Raw genomic sequence first — 12,793 nt, forward strand, 5'->3', positions numbered from 1 at the left:
TGACCTAAACCCCAGCCTTTTGTCCCCGAGGCTCAGAGCCGGGCCGATTATTGTGACGCATCGTTGGTTGACCAATGGCCGCCCATCGTTAGGGGTTACGTCCTCATGCTAGCATCACTGAGATGCCAAAGTGAGATTTCTACCCAGTGATACGTGAAAGGGAGAGAGCAGGGAGGGCGACGGGGGAGGAGCTTGCGGCGTAGGCTGGCGAGACACGTGGCAGGCAACGAGATCTCAGGCTGTCAGAGGGGATCACATCAGCAAGTTAGCAGGGATGAGTGCTTCCCAAACTCCACGCCTTAGAATGGGAAAATGTGCGGAAAAGCAAGTGGCCGGCCACTCAGCAGAAGTGCTTCCAATCGCGTATGGATCAACAAAACCGAACAAAGGAAGAACATGAATTATTAAAGAGCTGATAAACTCATTTATGTTGATTTTTCCTCTTCATTCAGGCGTTCTGAAATCCAAGGTGTTGTCCAAGGTTTGATCCCTCCCACCTTCGTGGTGTTAACCATATTCTAGCCAGTCATAAAAATACATGTTCAGAGGCTCAAGCCCATCAATTTACAATTCAAAAGATAACGCAGCTACCCACACGTCTAAAATTAGGTAATTTCAGCCTCCTGTTCGTAAATGCTGTGCAAGGCTTGTAAAAAAAGAGAAAAACAAATTCTGCTGCCTCACAAAAGTCAAGCGCGTGCAACAGGTCGACCACATCCTGTTGCGTGCAGACGACACCACAAACTCTGGTGCAGGAAACACTGTAGCTCTGCAGCTCCTCGTGCCAACTGCAGCACTGATTAAAATCGATTTGATAACTACTGTCAACCTAAAACTCAAACATCCACCACACATGTTCAAAATATTCACAGCTTTATTAAATCATTACAAAATACAGTATTACATTCATCCACAAAGACTTCGATTGGATTAATGGTCTGCACACATTTGCACAGAAACGTTTCAAAGACATGTTATCAAACAATCTTCACTTATTGCTAAAACCATGAAATCACACAACATGCGGTGAGTAGTTTAAAGTCCCTTTGGAGACTCACTGGAGTACTTTAAAAGTTATTTTTTGCAGTTTTGTGCAAACATCAATGGAACCTCCAAAACCTGATAAAACAGTTCACATGCATTTTCCCCCCAGACAGGTTCTGATCTGTTCTGAAGGCTCTCTTGCTATAGAAAAGAAACTAAAAGGGTTAAGATCATTTTTCATTCCCTTTTACTTTGAAATGGGTCAAACATCACTTCTTTACAGAGTCCAGCTGAAATGCAGGCAGTTGCTGTTCACAGTTGAACCCTTTTGGCCTCAATTCACAGTTTAATTTTCTCCTTTTTGTTCTGAACAGCACTGGCACCCTTGTAACGACTAATATTTAGACCCAGTTGGCAGTCAGCTGGTTTTATTCACCCTCTCAAACCAGTTAATAAAACCAGTCCACATCCCAGAGTGAGCCATCTCCCCCCAATTCCCTATTTAAAAAAAAAAAGGTCTTGGCTACAAAAAGTGTGGAAAATGCACTTTTGAGAGCCTTTAAAGCTCTGTTCAAGGTGCACAAATGGTGCCAAATAGTCAGTGTCCGAGAGTGACTGAGGTGAGAAAGTGCTGTCTTGAGAGACACTGCTGCCTTCCCTTCTCTGCCTCTTTGCTCCACATCCTCCATTTGTCATCGATTCATCCATCATCTCCGCAGCCAGAGCGGCCGGGTCTCACGGTGCAGGCTGGACATGGACCTTCTCGGTCATCTGTTTGGCACTGTAGTAAGACAGGCTCAGACCCATGATGGCCAGCATCATGGCGATCTGGTTCACAGCCCGGTCCCGAGGCTGTGTCTGCACCTCACCAGCAACCTGCCTCTGCAAAGATGAGAGATCACCCCGGCCGAGATCAAAACCGGACATTTATAGATTAAAGGCTGAAGGTGCAGCTTCAGTAGTCATGTTGGTGACCAAACCTCAAGCAAGAACAATCATTAAAAATTCAGGAGCAATAAGGGGAACACTGTGTCCTTTCTGGAGCACACAAAGAAGAAACTATGGTGCAATCCAGCTCATAGCTACCAGTTTAGCATGAGTCCGTGGGTTATATAAGACAAATGAAAACAACAGAAACATTTATGTTTTCAGAATTAACCACAGCTTTATAAAGAATTTAATTGTAAGGCACAACTATTTTTTGCATAGGGTTAAAAAAAAAAACGTGCAAATATTAAAAACTAAAAGCCCATTCTGTTGTGCCACCGAATCAAATTTTACAAGACATTCAGACAGTCATTAGTGAAAAACGAGGGCTTTAAAAAAACAGCAGAGACATGTGCAGAGGCTTGGCTGATTAGTGGACAATGCTGAGGAAGTCCAGAGGAACAAAAGAACCAAAGGGGGTGGCATGAAAGGCCCAATTTAACAAATGACCCCATATTCAGATTACGAACAGATTAAGAATTCAACCCTTCAAACGTGGAAAAACAAAGTTAAATAATTATAAAAGGACGTATGGTTGCTACCTGGAGGAGCCGGAAGTATCCAGGTGTCAGCCTGCCGAGTCTTATGATCATTTTGCTGGGGTGGTGTGGCTCAAAGCAGAGGGAATCGCCGAGATCACTTAAGACCTACAAGGAGATGAGGAGGTGATGTTACCACCCGACTAAAAACATGGAAAACAAAAAAAAAATCATTCATAAAAGAGTTAAGAACGCAGCTCCACACCGTCCGTAAACGAGCTTCAAGTCCTTCAAAATGTACAAGGAGGAACATCTATAGCCTGAAGCTATTGCTCAAACTTAACTGCATACACATCATGCAAAATAAAGCTGCGTTTCCTGGAATACTTTCATGTTTGCCTCTCAAAGTGGCCGTTTGACACTACAGATGGGGAAGACCCCCTCAATCAGCCCCATTTGTTCACTACTGGTTATTGAATACTTTAGTTTTTTTTTTTTGGAGGTCTGAGATGAGTCGACAGAGCAGCTATTTATGCTGTATCAGTTATGACGCAGCAGAGAGAACGGGTTCATGGATTACACGGAAAAGTCTTTTTTTCAGTGTGTGCACAAGTTTCCCACAGCTGTCAGGAATCTACTTTCTAATAGAAAACCACATGCAAGGAGGGTTATCGATCCAACTGTGCACAGAGCACAAAAATAAAGAACTGCTCAATTGGAGATAAGACATTTCAGACAAGAGTCATTTTCTTTTTTCTTTTTAAATGTAATAAAATAGTTTTACTGAGATGCAGAATGAAGCATAACATCTGTAAAACATGAAATGCCAACCTGATGGGAGTCAAACGTTGAACAAAACATTGAATATTTAAATTTGATATTTGCATCCAAACACCATCTTTGCTTTTTTTTCCCCTCTCACCTTCAGCAAAACTGAAGAAGTGATCCCGCGAACAGAGAACAACCTTCCACTTCCTGTGCCACTATGAAAATCCAGACAGTGATGAACCTGAACTAGTGAGGCAGAGCTCTAACGCTGTGCTCCACCTTTTTATACAGCCCCCCGTTCCTACCCAACCAGATCTTCAGGCTTACCGACAACATACGCCCACTTTCCAACACAAACACACCGCCGTCCAAATGCATTACTCTCAGCGGCTCGCTTCCCTAAATCCGCCCTCAAAATTTCCTTCTCAAACCAGAACCGTCAAATATAATTTGTTCATCTAGTCAATACCAGTTAAAATCCAACCACAGGGAAAAATAAAAGATCGTTTCCAAACGTACACATCAAACTTTTAAACTAATTAGTGCTTTAATTGAAAAAACTGACAAAACATAATTAGGGGCAGTGACCATTTTACTGAAACAGCCAACTATAATTTTATCATCTGAACATTACAACAGCTGAAAGTTACATAACAGTTTCCATTTGGATGAACAATGTCCTCCAGAATAAAGGCAAGCTTGTTTGCAATCACGCGACTGAACGCTCATTACAGGAGCCGCATAAGATGAACCTGGATTTATGAGCTGGGCACCAAGACGAAAAACCAAATCTGTTTTTACTCTTCTTTCTTTTCTTTTTTTTTTATAACCCTGCACAAAAATGTAATATTTTGAAGGGTGTGCTTGGAAGCTGGATGTGAGACAGTTGAAACTCATGATCTTTTACACAAAAGGAAACTTAACTTCCATGTGCCAACTTTATAAACACAAGGAAGTCAAAATGTTTCAGTCACACAAATTTAAGATATGACGCCTCCATAAGTCCATGCTGATGAAAATGACTATTGGATCTGTCTTTAGACTAAGGATGACATAAGCAGATACCAAGTCCCAACAAGTTCCTTGTTTTTAACTGGAAACAAAGTCAAATTCAGCTGAGTTTCAATTTGATGTGGTAAAAACACTTGTGGCACAATCCAACCCGTTTTAGTCCAGCTTCCAGGATCTGGGGGGGGGGGGGGGGGGGGGGGGGGGGGGGGGGGTGTACAGTCCTGTTTGTTCTGGACCAGGTGAGTTCCACCAACCAGAAGCTGGTTGAAAAAGGAGGACGGCTGCACCTTGCATAGGTGGCCAACTCCAGGGCCGGCATGTCTGCATTTTTTTTTTTCCAGATTTCATTGCCCTAATCACAGCGGATCATGTGGATCAGGTGTGTCCAGTAGAACATGCCTGTGCAGGGCATGTTCAGAAACAAACAGGAATGCACCCCTAGTGGAGCCTTTAATCTAACCTGAGCAGATGAAACCAACATGTCAAGTCAGGGAGTGGTTCAAGCATTCTCCATCAACTGAAACTAAACATGACAACATAGGGCATTTCCTCATGCATAATAATTAGGGCACATTTCAGAAACATCAGAAAGCCTAAAGAACTAATGTACATACTACTAATACTAAAGAACATGTCTATACTCCAGTTTCCAGAAATAACATGTTAAAGGGCATATTTCACATAATTTGGAGGAAGTACACTGTGGATCTGACGCTTGGGCAGCCAATGAGATCCAGCTATTCTTTCCTCTCCCCCTTCAGACTGCTTCCTTGAGTCACTTTCTTGCCCCCCAGCACAGCTTCGTCCCCTCCACAGAAAACATGTCAACGTGGTAAAAGACTGATGCATGTGCAATTTTAGCACTGATGAGCAAGTAAAAATCTCCTGGTGGGCAAAAGCCACACCCATAGATGTAAAAACCAATCTGGCCATAGAAGTGTCTCAAGTAGTACACACACTAACGAGAATCTTTATTATTTAAAAGCAAGGAAGCTAATTATACAAGTATTATGAAACTGAAGAAAAATGTTGGCTAAGCAAATAATGAAATAGAGTTAGTCTGTTAGAGAAGAACACGGAAGTTAAACAATCAGGCAAACAATGCTTGCTTTAATCTGAATTAAAACGCAAGAATCAGAACTGTTAAAAAAAATTTAAAAAAAGCCAAAACACGACTCCAATCCAGAATGCATCAATTGAACTGGGACATCCTAAATGATGCTAAAGTTTAAAAAGAAAAGTCTTTGAGCTGCAAAATATTAAAACTGTTTTACTAACAACATAAAATCTAAAACTTCAAATATGAAAATAATGCAAAGACACAAACCAGTGGAAAATAAAAATCCCTTAAGCTTTGTAGTGTTAGTTTGATGAAGGGTCTGACTTCAAGTTTAAGAAGCATCAGGTTGGAGTGTTTGACAACTTGTTCTAAAGTCTCCTGCTAAGCCGACATGAGTCCAAATCCAATTAAAAAGGGCAAAAGATCACCAAGAGGCCTGAAGTCAAAACCAAGTGTGATTAACGACTCATCCTTCACAAAAAGATTTAAAAAAAAAAAAAAAACCAACAATCCCTTTTATTTCAATAACCAAAACTTTCAACCCTTAAAAACAGTTGATACTTTAAGTGCATTTTAAACTTATGACAAAGTGAATTTAAAAAAAGCTCTGGTATTTAAGCTTCCAATAAACTTACAAGAAGACTGCCACCCAGCTTCGTCACTACAGCTCCTACAGTAGAGGAGTACAAAATGTACAGGGGACCCGCCACACATGAAAGGGTCAAACCAACAGGGTCAAAAAATCTATAAAACACAAAGTTAATGTATTCAAATAATGTTATGAGATGTCAAATATTTGACTCTTTGATCCAATTGTGGATTTAAAAGCAAAAGCATTTTCTCTGCAATTGTTTAAAGAATCCAAAGTATTTAAAAAGTTGAGAGTGAAATTTTTGGAGTCCAAAAAACACAAGTCTTTTTGGTCCATTGTGAATCTACAAGTGTAAAATACAGTGTTATTTGTGAGTCTGGACTCAAATAATCTTTTGTTCATTTATTTATATATACTTAAAAACAGAACTTGCAGTAATAAAACCTCCTTTAATAAAAAAGGTTAATTGATCAATTTGTCATTCCAATTAAAGATAATTGTCAGCCGTTGTTGCACCTGAGGGGTGAGACTTTTCTGGATTTGCGATCTTTTTGAATTTACTTACAAAACTAAAAGAAAACACTTTCCCCCCTACATCTTTGCATAGAACCACAGGGAACACAATCAGAAATGTTTGCAACGCAATGCTTAATTTAGAAAAAAGAGGAAATGAAAAAAGCCGCAATTAAGAAAGAAAAAAAACTCAATTTTCACGCCTTTTCTTTCCAAAGTTTATGTTTGTTAGACGTGTGGCTGGAAGTAAAAAGTGAGCTGATGTCTTCAAAAAAATTAAAAACTATTTAAAAATGCGCTTGTCATAACTGTAAAAGATAACTACTGTACTAGGCAGGTTAGTTTCTTTTGTTCGTTTTTCTAATTTCTTTAGCAGCGTCAGTAGCCCTCCTCCAAACTTCGGTGCGTTTGGGGTGAAAAGCGGAGCGCCTACCTGCAGCTGCTGGGGGAGTGCGTGCAGCTGGAGGGCCGGTCTTCCAGCGCGGGACTGAGCGGTACAGCGTGTTCACTTTCCGAAAGTCTATATAGGAAGCCGGTCTGTTGTGTGGCAGGGGGGTGGGGCTCGCAGGCTGCGTGCCACCGCTCCTGTAACTTACATCCATGTGCGCTGCAGACCCCTATGTCTCTGAAAATGGGCTCGTCCGCCATAAAATGTGTCCTTTTGCCTTTTTTTCTATACGTTCCTCGTTAAAAGCCCTCATGTGTGCCGGACTCTGCAGAGCACGTGCAGGTTTATATAGTAAACAGGTTTTTGACATCTTGTACGAACAAAACGGAAATTCCTCGAACAAGAAGGTGACGTGTTGAGTCCCATTAAAAAAACAAACACAAACAGAATCTTTATGGTTTATATCCTGAAACTGTGAACTTCCAAAATACCCCAAAATATTTTAACTTTTGGATAAATATGAGCCTGCAACAAAAATAAATTAGGATTCCAAAAATATTTAAGAACAGCTTAGATTTAAAGCCTTTAGATTAATCAAAATGTGTAAGGAATAGAATTCATGGGCTTATATGCTTTAAAAACCTCTGTTAATGTAGGACAAGTTGAAATTGATCAACAATGTTTGTTTTGTGTTTATTTATATGAGGATTAATCAGTAATGATGATTACCTGCATTGAAAGCCAGAGACATTATCAGGGAATTCTGCTTGATGTGTCACACAAAAGGAATTTTGCCTTGTTTCTGTATTTTCCCCTTTATATTTCAACTGACAAATGAACAGATTAAACTTGTGCTCTATAATGCTTTCATAACATTAAGAAGATAACAAAAAACGAATAAAGAATAACTTAAATAATGCTAAGTTTTCCTTAAACTTTATCAAAGAAGCACAAGAGAAAAAAACAAATTAATTCTAGTCCAATTCCATCAAAACATTAGGGGCATTTTTTTCCATAGCTACCGTAATTGATAAAGCGTCTTTCTTAACAGTGTTTGCAAACACGGAAAGCGCGTCATATTTGACCTACTTTCAGTTGCCAAAAGGAGATCACATCAAAGGAGACTCCAGCTGAACTAAAACAAAACATTCTGCAGCTGTGGTGGTGCAACACTGCCCTCTGCTGGTCAGTTAGTGCAAAAGCACGTAACTGTTTATATGTTTTGGATAAACCTGTTTTTGGTTCATTGACATGGGTTACGGGGAAAATTAAATGTTTAATATACTCTAAAAGCAATAGACACGGTTCCATTTAAGGGTTGCTTCATGGTTTCAAACAACAGCCTGTCTATTTTCATCAGGAAAGGTACAGAGTCTGGTTCTTCTCGACTTACAAATGAAAATTTTACAAATGAAAATCACTGCACTGTTTCAACTAAGGAACTTTACAATAGTTAAGAAATTATCCCAAAACATTCTAAATAAAATATTTGCTTGAGCATACATTTATTTGTTTTCTAGGTATAAATGTACATAAAAATGGTTGTAAAACGGTTAACCGCAATTAATTTACATCAGAGTTGATTATTTAAATAGAAAATAACATTTCAGACACAGGAGACCAAAAGGACATTTTAAAAGTTTTTATTCAAGAACATTAAGATCAACCACTGAAACCAGAAGTGTTTCCTCCTGCCCTAAAAGAAACATAACTTAACAGAAAATTTAAGATGACCAGATTGAAAAATCATAATTTCAGGGGATCTATCAGACTTTTGACCTAGTAGACAGTAATTTGCTGTGGCATTTAAACGGACTAAGTATTACGTCCACATACAGTTTTCAAACATTTGGTAAGCAATTGTTTTATTAGTTTAACATCAAAACAAAAGGAGTTCCTATTCTGCAAAAAATTTACTATGCTTTAGCTGCCTTTAAAATTATATTCAAAATCCAACTTGAAAACATCTACTCCTCAGCAGTTTCAAATAAGATAAAAGAACAAAACAACAGATTAGACAAACTAAAAATGCCACACCTACAGAATATGGACGGTAATTTTGATATAAAATGGATATGAATGTGAAAACAGAGTTTTGTTACATCAAGTGCAAGCCCAAAACAAACCTATAAATGACATTTGTAATATAAAACTTGGTAAAAAATACTTATTTAAAACTGTACAATCACCAAGTACACAGAGTAAGCACATCAACTGTTATTTATTTGGCTTCAGTGGCTTCAGCCTTTGGCTCCTGTGAACACAAAACAAGATTGGACAACATTTTTTATTTAAAGGAGAAAGTCAGAAAAAAAAAGGATTTCTTCAACTATATGTGTGATTCAGAAAAAGCAGTAAACCTGGGACAAAACAGATTCTGTGCTCCGTTTATAGACTGTTTGAAGGTAGTGACTAAGTTTGAGAAAAGTGAAACATGGATGTAACGATTTTTAATTTAATTAACACGAATGGATTTCATTTATTTATGTGAAAAGTATACAAAAATATACTTTAATATGTGAGATGCTAAATTGAAATGGTAAATCTTTAACATTTGTGAAATCTTGAAGTGGCAAAAGCCAGTCGACCGGTAAAGTTTATCTTTAAGTACCTCAACCTTGGTGTTTCCATTCTCAGCTGGTTTGGCCTTCTTTGCTTTGGGCGCCTTCTACAGAAGAATTTTTTTTTAGCACATTTAAGATTTCAATTGATCATCAAGTGTTGGTGCAAATACTTGTAAGAAAATTATACTAATTACACAATTATTACCTTTGGAGCAGCCTTTTTCTTAGTCTCCACTGGTGCAGCTTTAGGTTTCTACAAAAAACAACAACACATTATATCCTCTGGATTTAGTTTACTAATAAAAATTTGAAATCTAAAAGGTACTGTTAGAGCTTACCAGTGCCAGCCGCGGGGAGGTTCTTCTTTGCTTTAGAGGAAAATGGAAAAAAAAGTATTGTTTAAAAATGTTTTCATTAAAAATCTTGTAGAACATGAATAATTATAAAATATACAAATATAAATATATTTTAAAACGTTTTCAATCAAAATTGTTACTGCAGATGATTTAGAGAATAAGTATATGACAAACCTCAGGAGGAACAGTTTGCTGTAAAATAAAAAAACAGAAAGAGAAAAAAATTGTTAATGTGTTTTTAAAGCCTTTTATTTATCATATTCAAAGACAAAATCCATCAATATGGTCAGAATTTGAATTGCGGCTCTGAATAACAAAGATTCCGTTCGGTCAGTGCTGTTGATCTTGAAGCGAACAAAGAGCTTCCCGCGCATATTTGAATTCAAATCTGGGCTGGTCCGTCACCATGACACCACTTTGGCGCCTTGACAGCTTCCTTTGTTTTGTATCAGCGCGCGCCGACAGTTGGGGGTAAACTTATTAGATTACTACTTTACTAATCTGTAACTGCTAAATACATGCTTCAAAATAGATTTTTTTTGCTTAAAATAAATAAATAAATAAATATTAAGGCGTAGATATGATTTTTGAAATTTGTACATTTTAATCATTCTTTTTTTCGACGCTTAATTTTACGCATTAATTGTTTTTTTTTAAACAGTATAAACAGTGTAAAAATGTCGTTTAAACAGCACAAACATGTTATTTTTGAATTTCGAAGGCCACATTGAAATTTCCCTATCTCACCAAACCATTATTTATATTTATACATTTTATTTTAAAACAAAAATCTGATAAATTGCCTGCGCGTGGAGCCTCATTTGCTCACTCTTAAAACTAAAAAAATTAATCATCCCCAACCCCTCCCCCACTCCTTCCTCAAATTTGCAGGTTGTGTTAAAAATATACAAAGTCGGCGCCTTTTTTCCTTTGATTTGTCGAATGAAAATCTCTTTGTATTCAGGTCGTCCCAATAACTAGTCGAATGCTGACAAAGGGAATAAAAAGTTTTTTTGTTGCGTACAACCTGTCAAGATATGCCCTGCCATAGAGAGGACAGTCGGTGACAGGAATTCTCTGTACTGTGACTGTCTTAACGTCGACTCCATTGCTGTGGTCATATGCAAATTGACTTAAAAGGGATAATATGCTATTTCGCGGTGGAGTTTAATCTATATGATATTTTTTGCCACCCGCTAGCTTAAACGCAGGTTGATTTTTTTTTTCGACGAATGGGAGGATGCTTCTGTAGTTGTCTGCAGAAGAGCCGCCATTGCAGTACCGTTTGTTAGTGGGGCTGATGACGTTCTTCTGGTGCAGAAAAAATAAGCGCAGCTTTCTACGCCAAACTCAAGTTACAACCACAATTCGAGCGCAAAAAAAAACTAAAAATGAATTTAAAAAAATAAATATCTTACCTTTGCTTTGCCCATATTTCTTTAGGGTTGGATTAAAAAGACAGAAAGTTGAAAAAAATATATGGCTGTTGGACAGACTTTTTCCGGAGAGACAACACACGACAACCTTGCAGTTGCTGTGTAAAATGGCGAATGTATAATGCAAACGAATGTTTTTGTAGTTTATACAGTGAAGTATAAGAACGAAACCGGTTAGAACCAGTTTTGTATTTCAACGTTTGTTATTGGACCAAATGTAGCACGTGGTACGAGGCGCCTCCCCTTTGTTAAAGAGGCAGGAAGCGAACTGCTGAGGTACTGACATTTGCCGATAGGGGGCGCTGTGTAACGTTTTCGAGTGGGAGGGTGGGTGATTGTGGGTGGGTGGGGGAGCGAGGAGTGGGTGTAAACTACGTGCGACACGTTTACGTTAACCGGTTTCATATAGCTTGAATAGTCACAATCAAAAACAAATGTAAGTATCTTTGTGCAAACTTTATTACTCATATTTCTTCAGCTTCAGCTCTAATGCTTTTTTATATGCAAGATGGTATTACAGTACTGCATGCTGTACCCCCTCGTTTCAATGATATGCACACTTGAAAAAAAGTTTATATATATACACATACGTCATACATATACACACATACGTGTGTGTGTGTGTGTGTTTTCTCACATCTAGTCATGGATATGTGTGCAGAATATGAACTGGAAACCCCAAGGTCAAAATGGGAAACACCTCCGAATGGTAATGGCGAACCAACCAGACATTGTAGTGGTGGATAAAGAACAGAGGAAAGCCATTGTGGTGGATGTGGCAGTGCCAAGCGATGGGAACATCAGGAAGAAGGAACATGAGAAACTGGAGAAATACCAGGGACTCAGAGAAGAACTGGAGAAAGCCTGGAAAGTGAAGGTGACAGTGGTGCCTGTGGTAATTGGAGCACTCGGGGCAGTAACCCCCAAGCTGGAGGAGTGGCTTCAACAGATACCTGGAAAGACCTCAGACCTCTCAATCCAGAAAAGCGCAGTGCTAGGAACAGCTAAGATACTGCAGGACCCTCAAGCTCCCAGGCCTCTGGTAGAGGACCCGAGCTTGGAGGAGAAACCACCCGCGGAGGGTGAGAGGGGCGTTTTTTTTTATTTTTTATAGGTGTTACTCTCAGGTAGTTACTCAGGTACAAAAGAAGTACACATCCTAATATTAACTTAACTAATTGTAAAAAATAAAAGTAGGTGATCCTATACAGCAGTGGGTCAAAAAAGTATTTGGCAGTCACTAGTTCTGCAGGTTATCCTCTTGAAAAGATAAGAGATTTTCAACTTTGAGAGACATAATTTAGAAAATAAAATCCAGGAAATTAAAACGTGTTTTTTTTGTCCCTCACAAACATGTTACATCTCCTTTAAGAAGCTCTTCTATCCTCCACTATTCACCTGCATTAATGTCACATCTTTGAACGGATAAATTTATAAAAGACACCTGTCCTCACCCTTAAATAGTCAGACTACAACCTCTCTACCATGACCAAGACACCAGGGACAAGATTATTCACCTGAGCAAGTCTAGGATGAACTAATCCACAATTGGCAAACAGCTTGGAGAGAAGACATCAACTGTCAGAGCCATTGTTATAATTATTAAAGCTTCATTCACGATCTCACATGGTGGTACACACATTACCTTGAGAATG

General features: G+C 38.6%; 1 long non-coding RNA gene across 1 annotated transcript; it reads right to left on the reverse strand.

Moving 5' to 3' along the window:
• Positions 1-8,409: 8,409 nt before the first annotated feature.
• Positions 8,410-11,362, reverse strand: LOC101156433 (uncharacterized). Its single transcript, XR_177520.5, has 6 exons — positions 11,121-11,362; positions 9,877-9,894; positions 9,685-9,714; positions 9,552-9,599; positions 9,394-9,450; positions 8,410-9,036 (listed from the first exon to the last, which is right to left on the reverse strand). It is a non-coding gene; the product is annotated as an uncharacterized LOC101156433 (long non-coding RNA).
• Between the last annotated feature and the right edge of the window lie 1,431 nt (positions 11,363-12,793).

This window comes from Oryzias latipes, chromosome 16 (genome assembly GCF_053564925.1).
Source record: "Oryzias latipes strain Hd-rR chromosome 16, Olatipes_Hd-rR_3.1".
NCBI lineage: Eukaryota > Metazoa > Chordata > Actinopteri > Beloniformes > Adrianichthyidae > Oryzias > Oryzias latipes.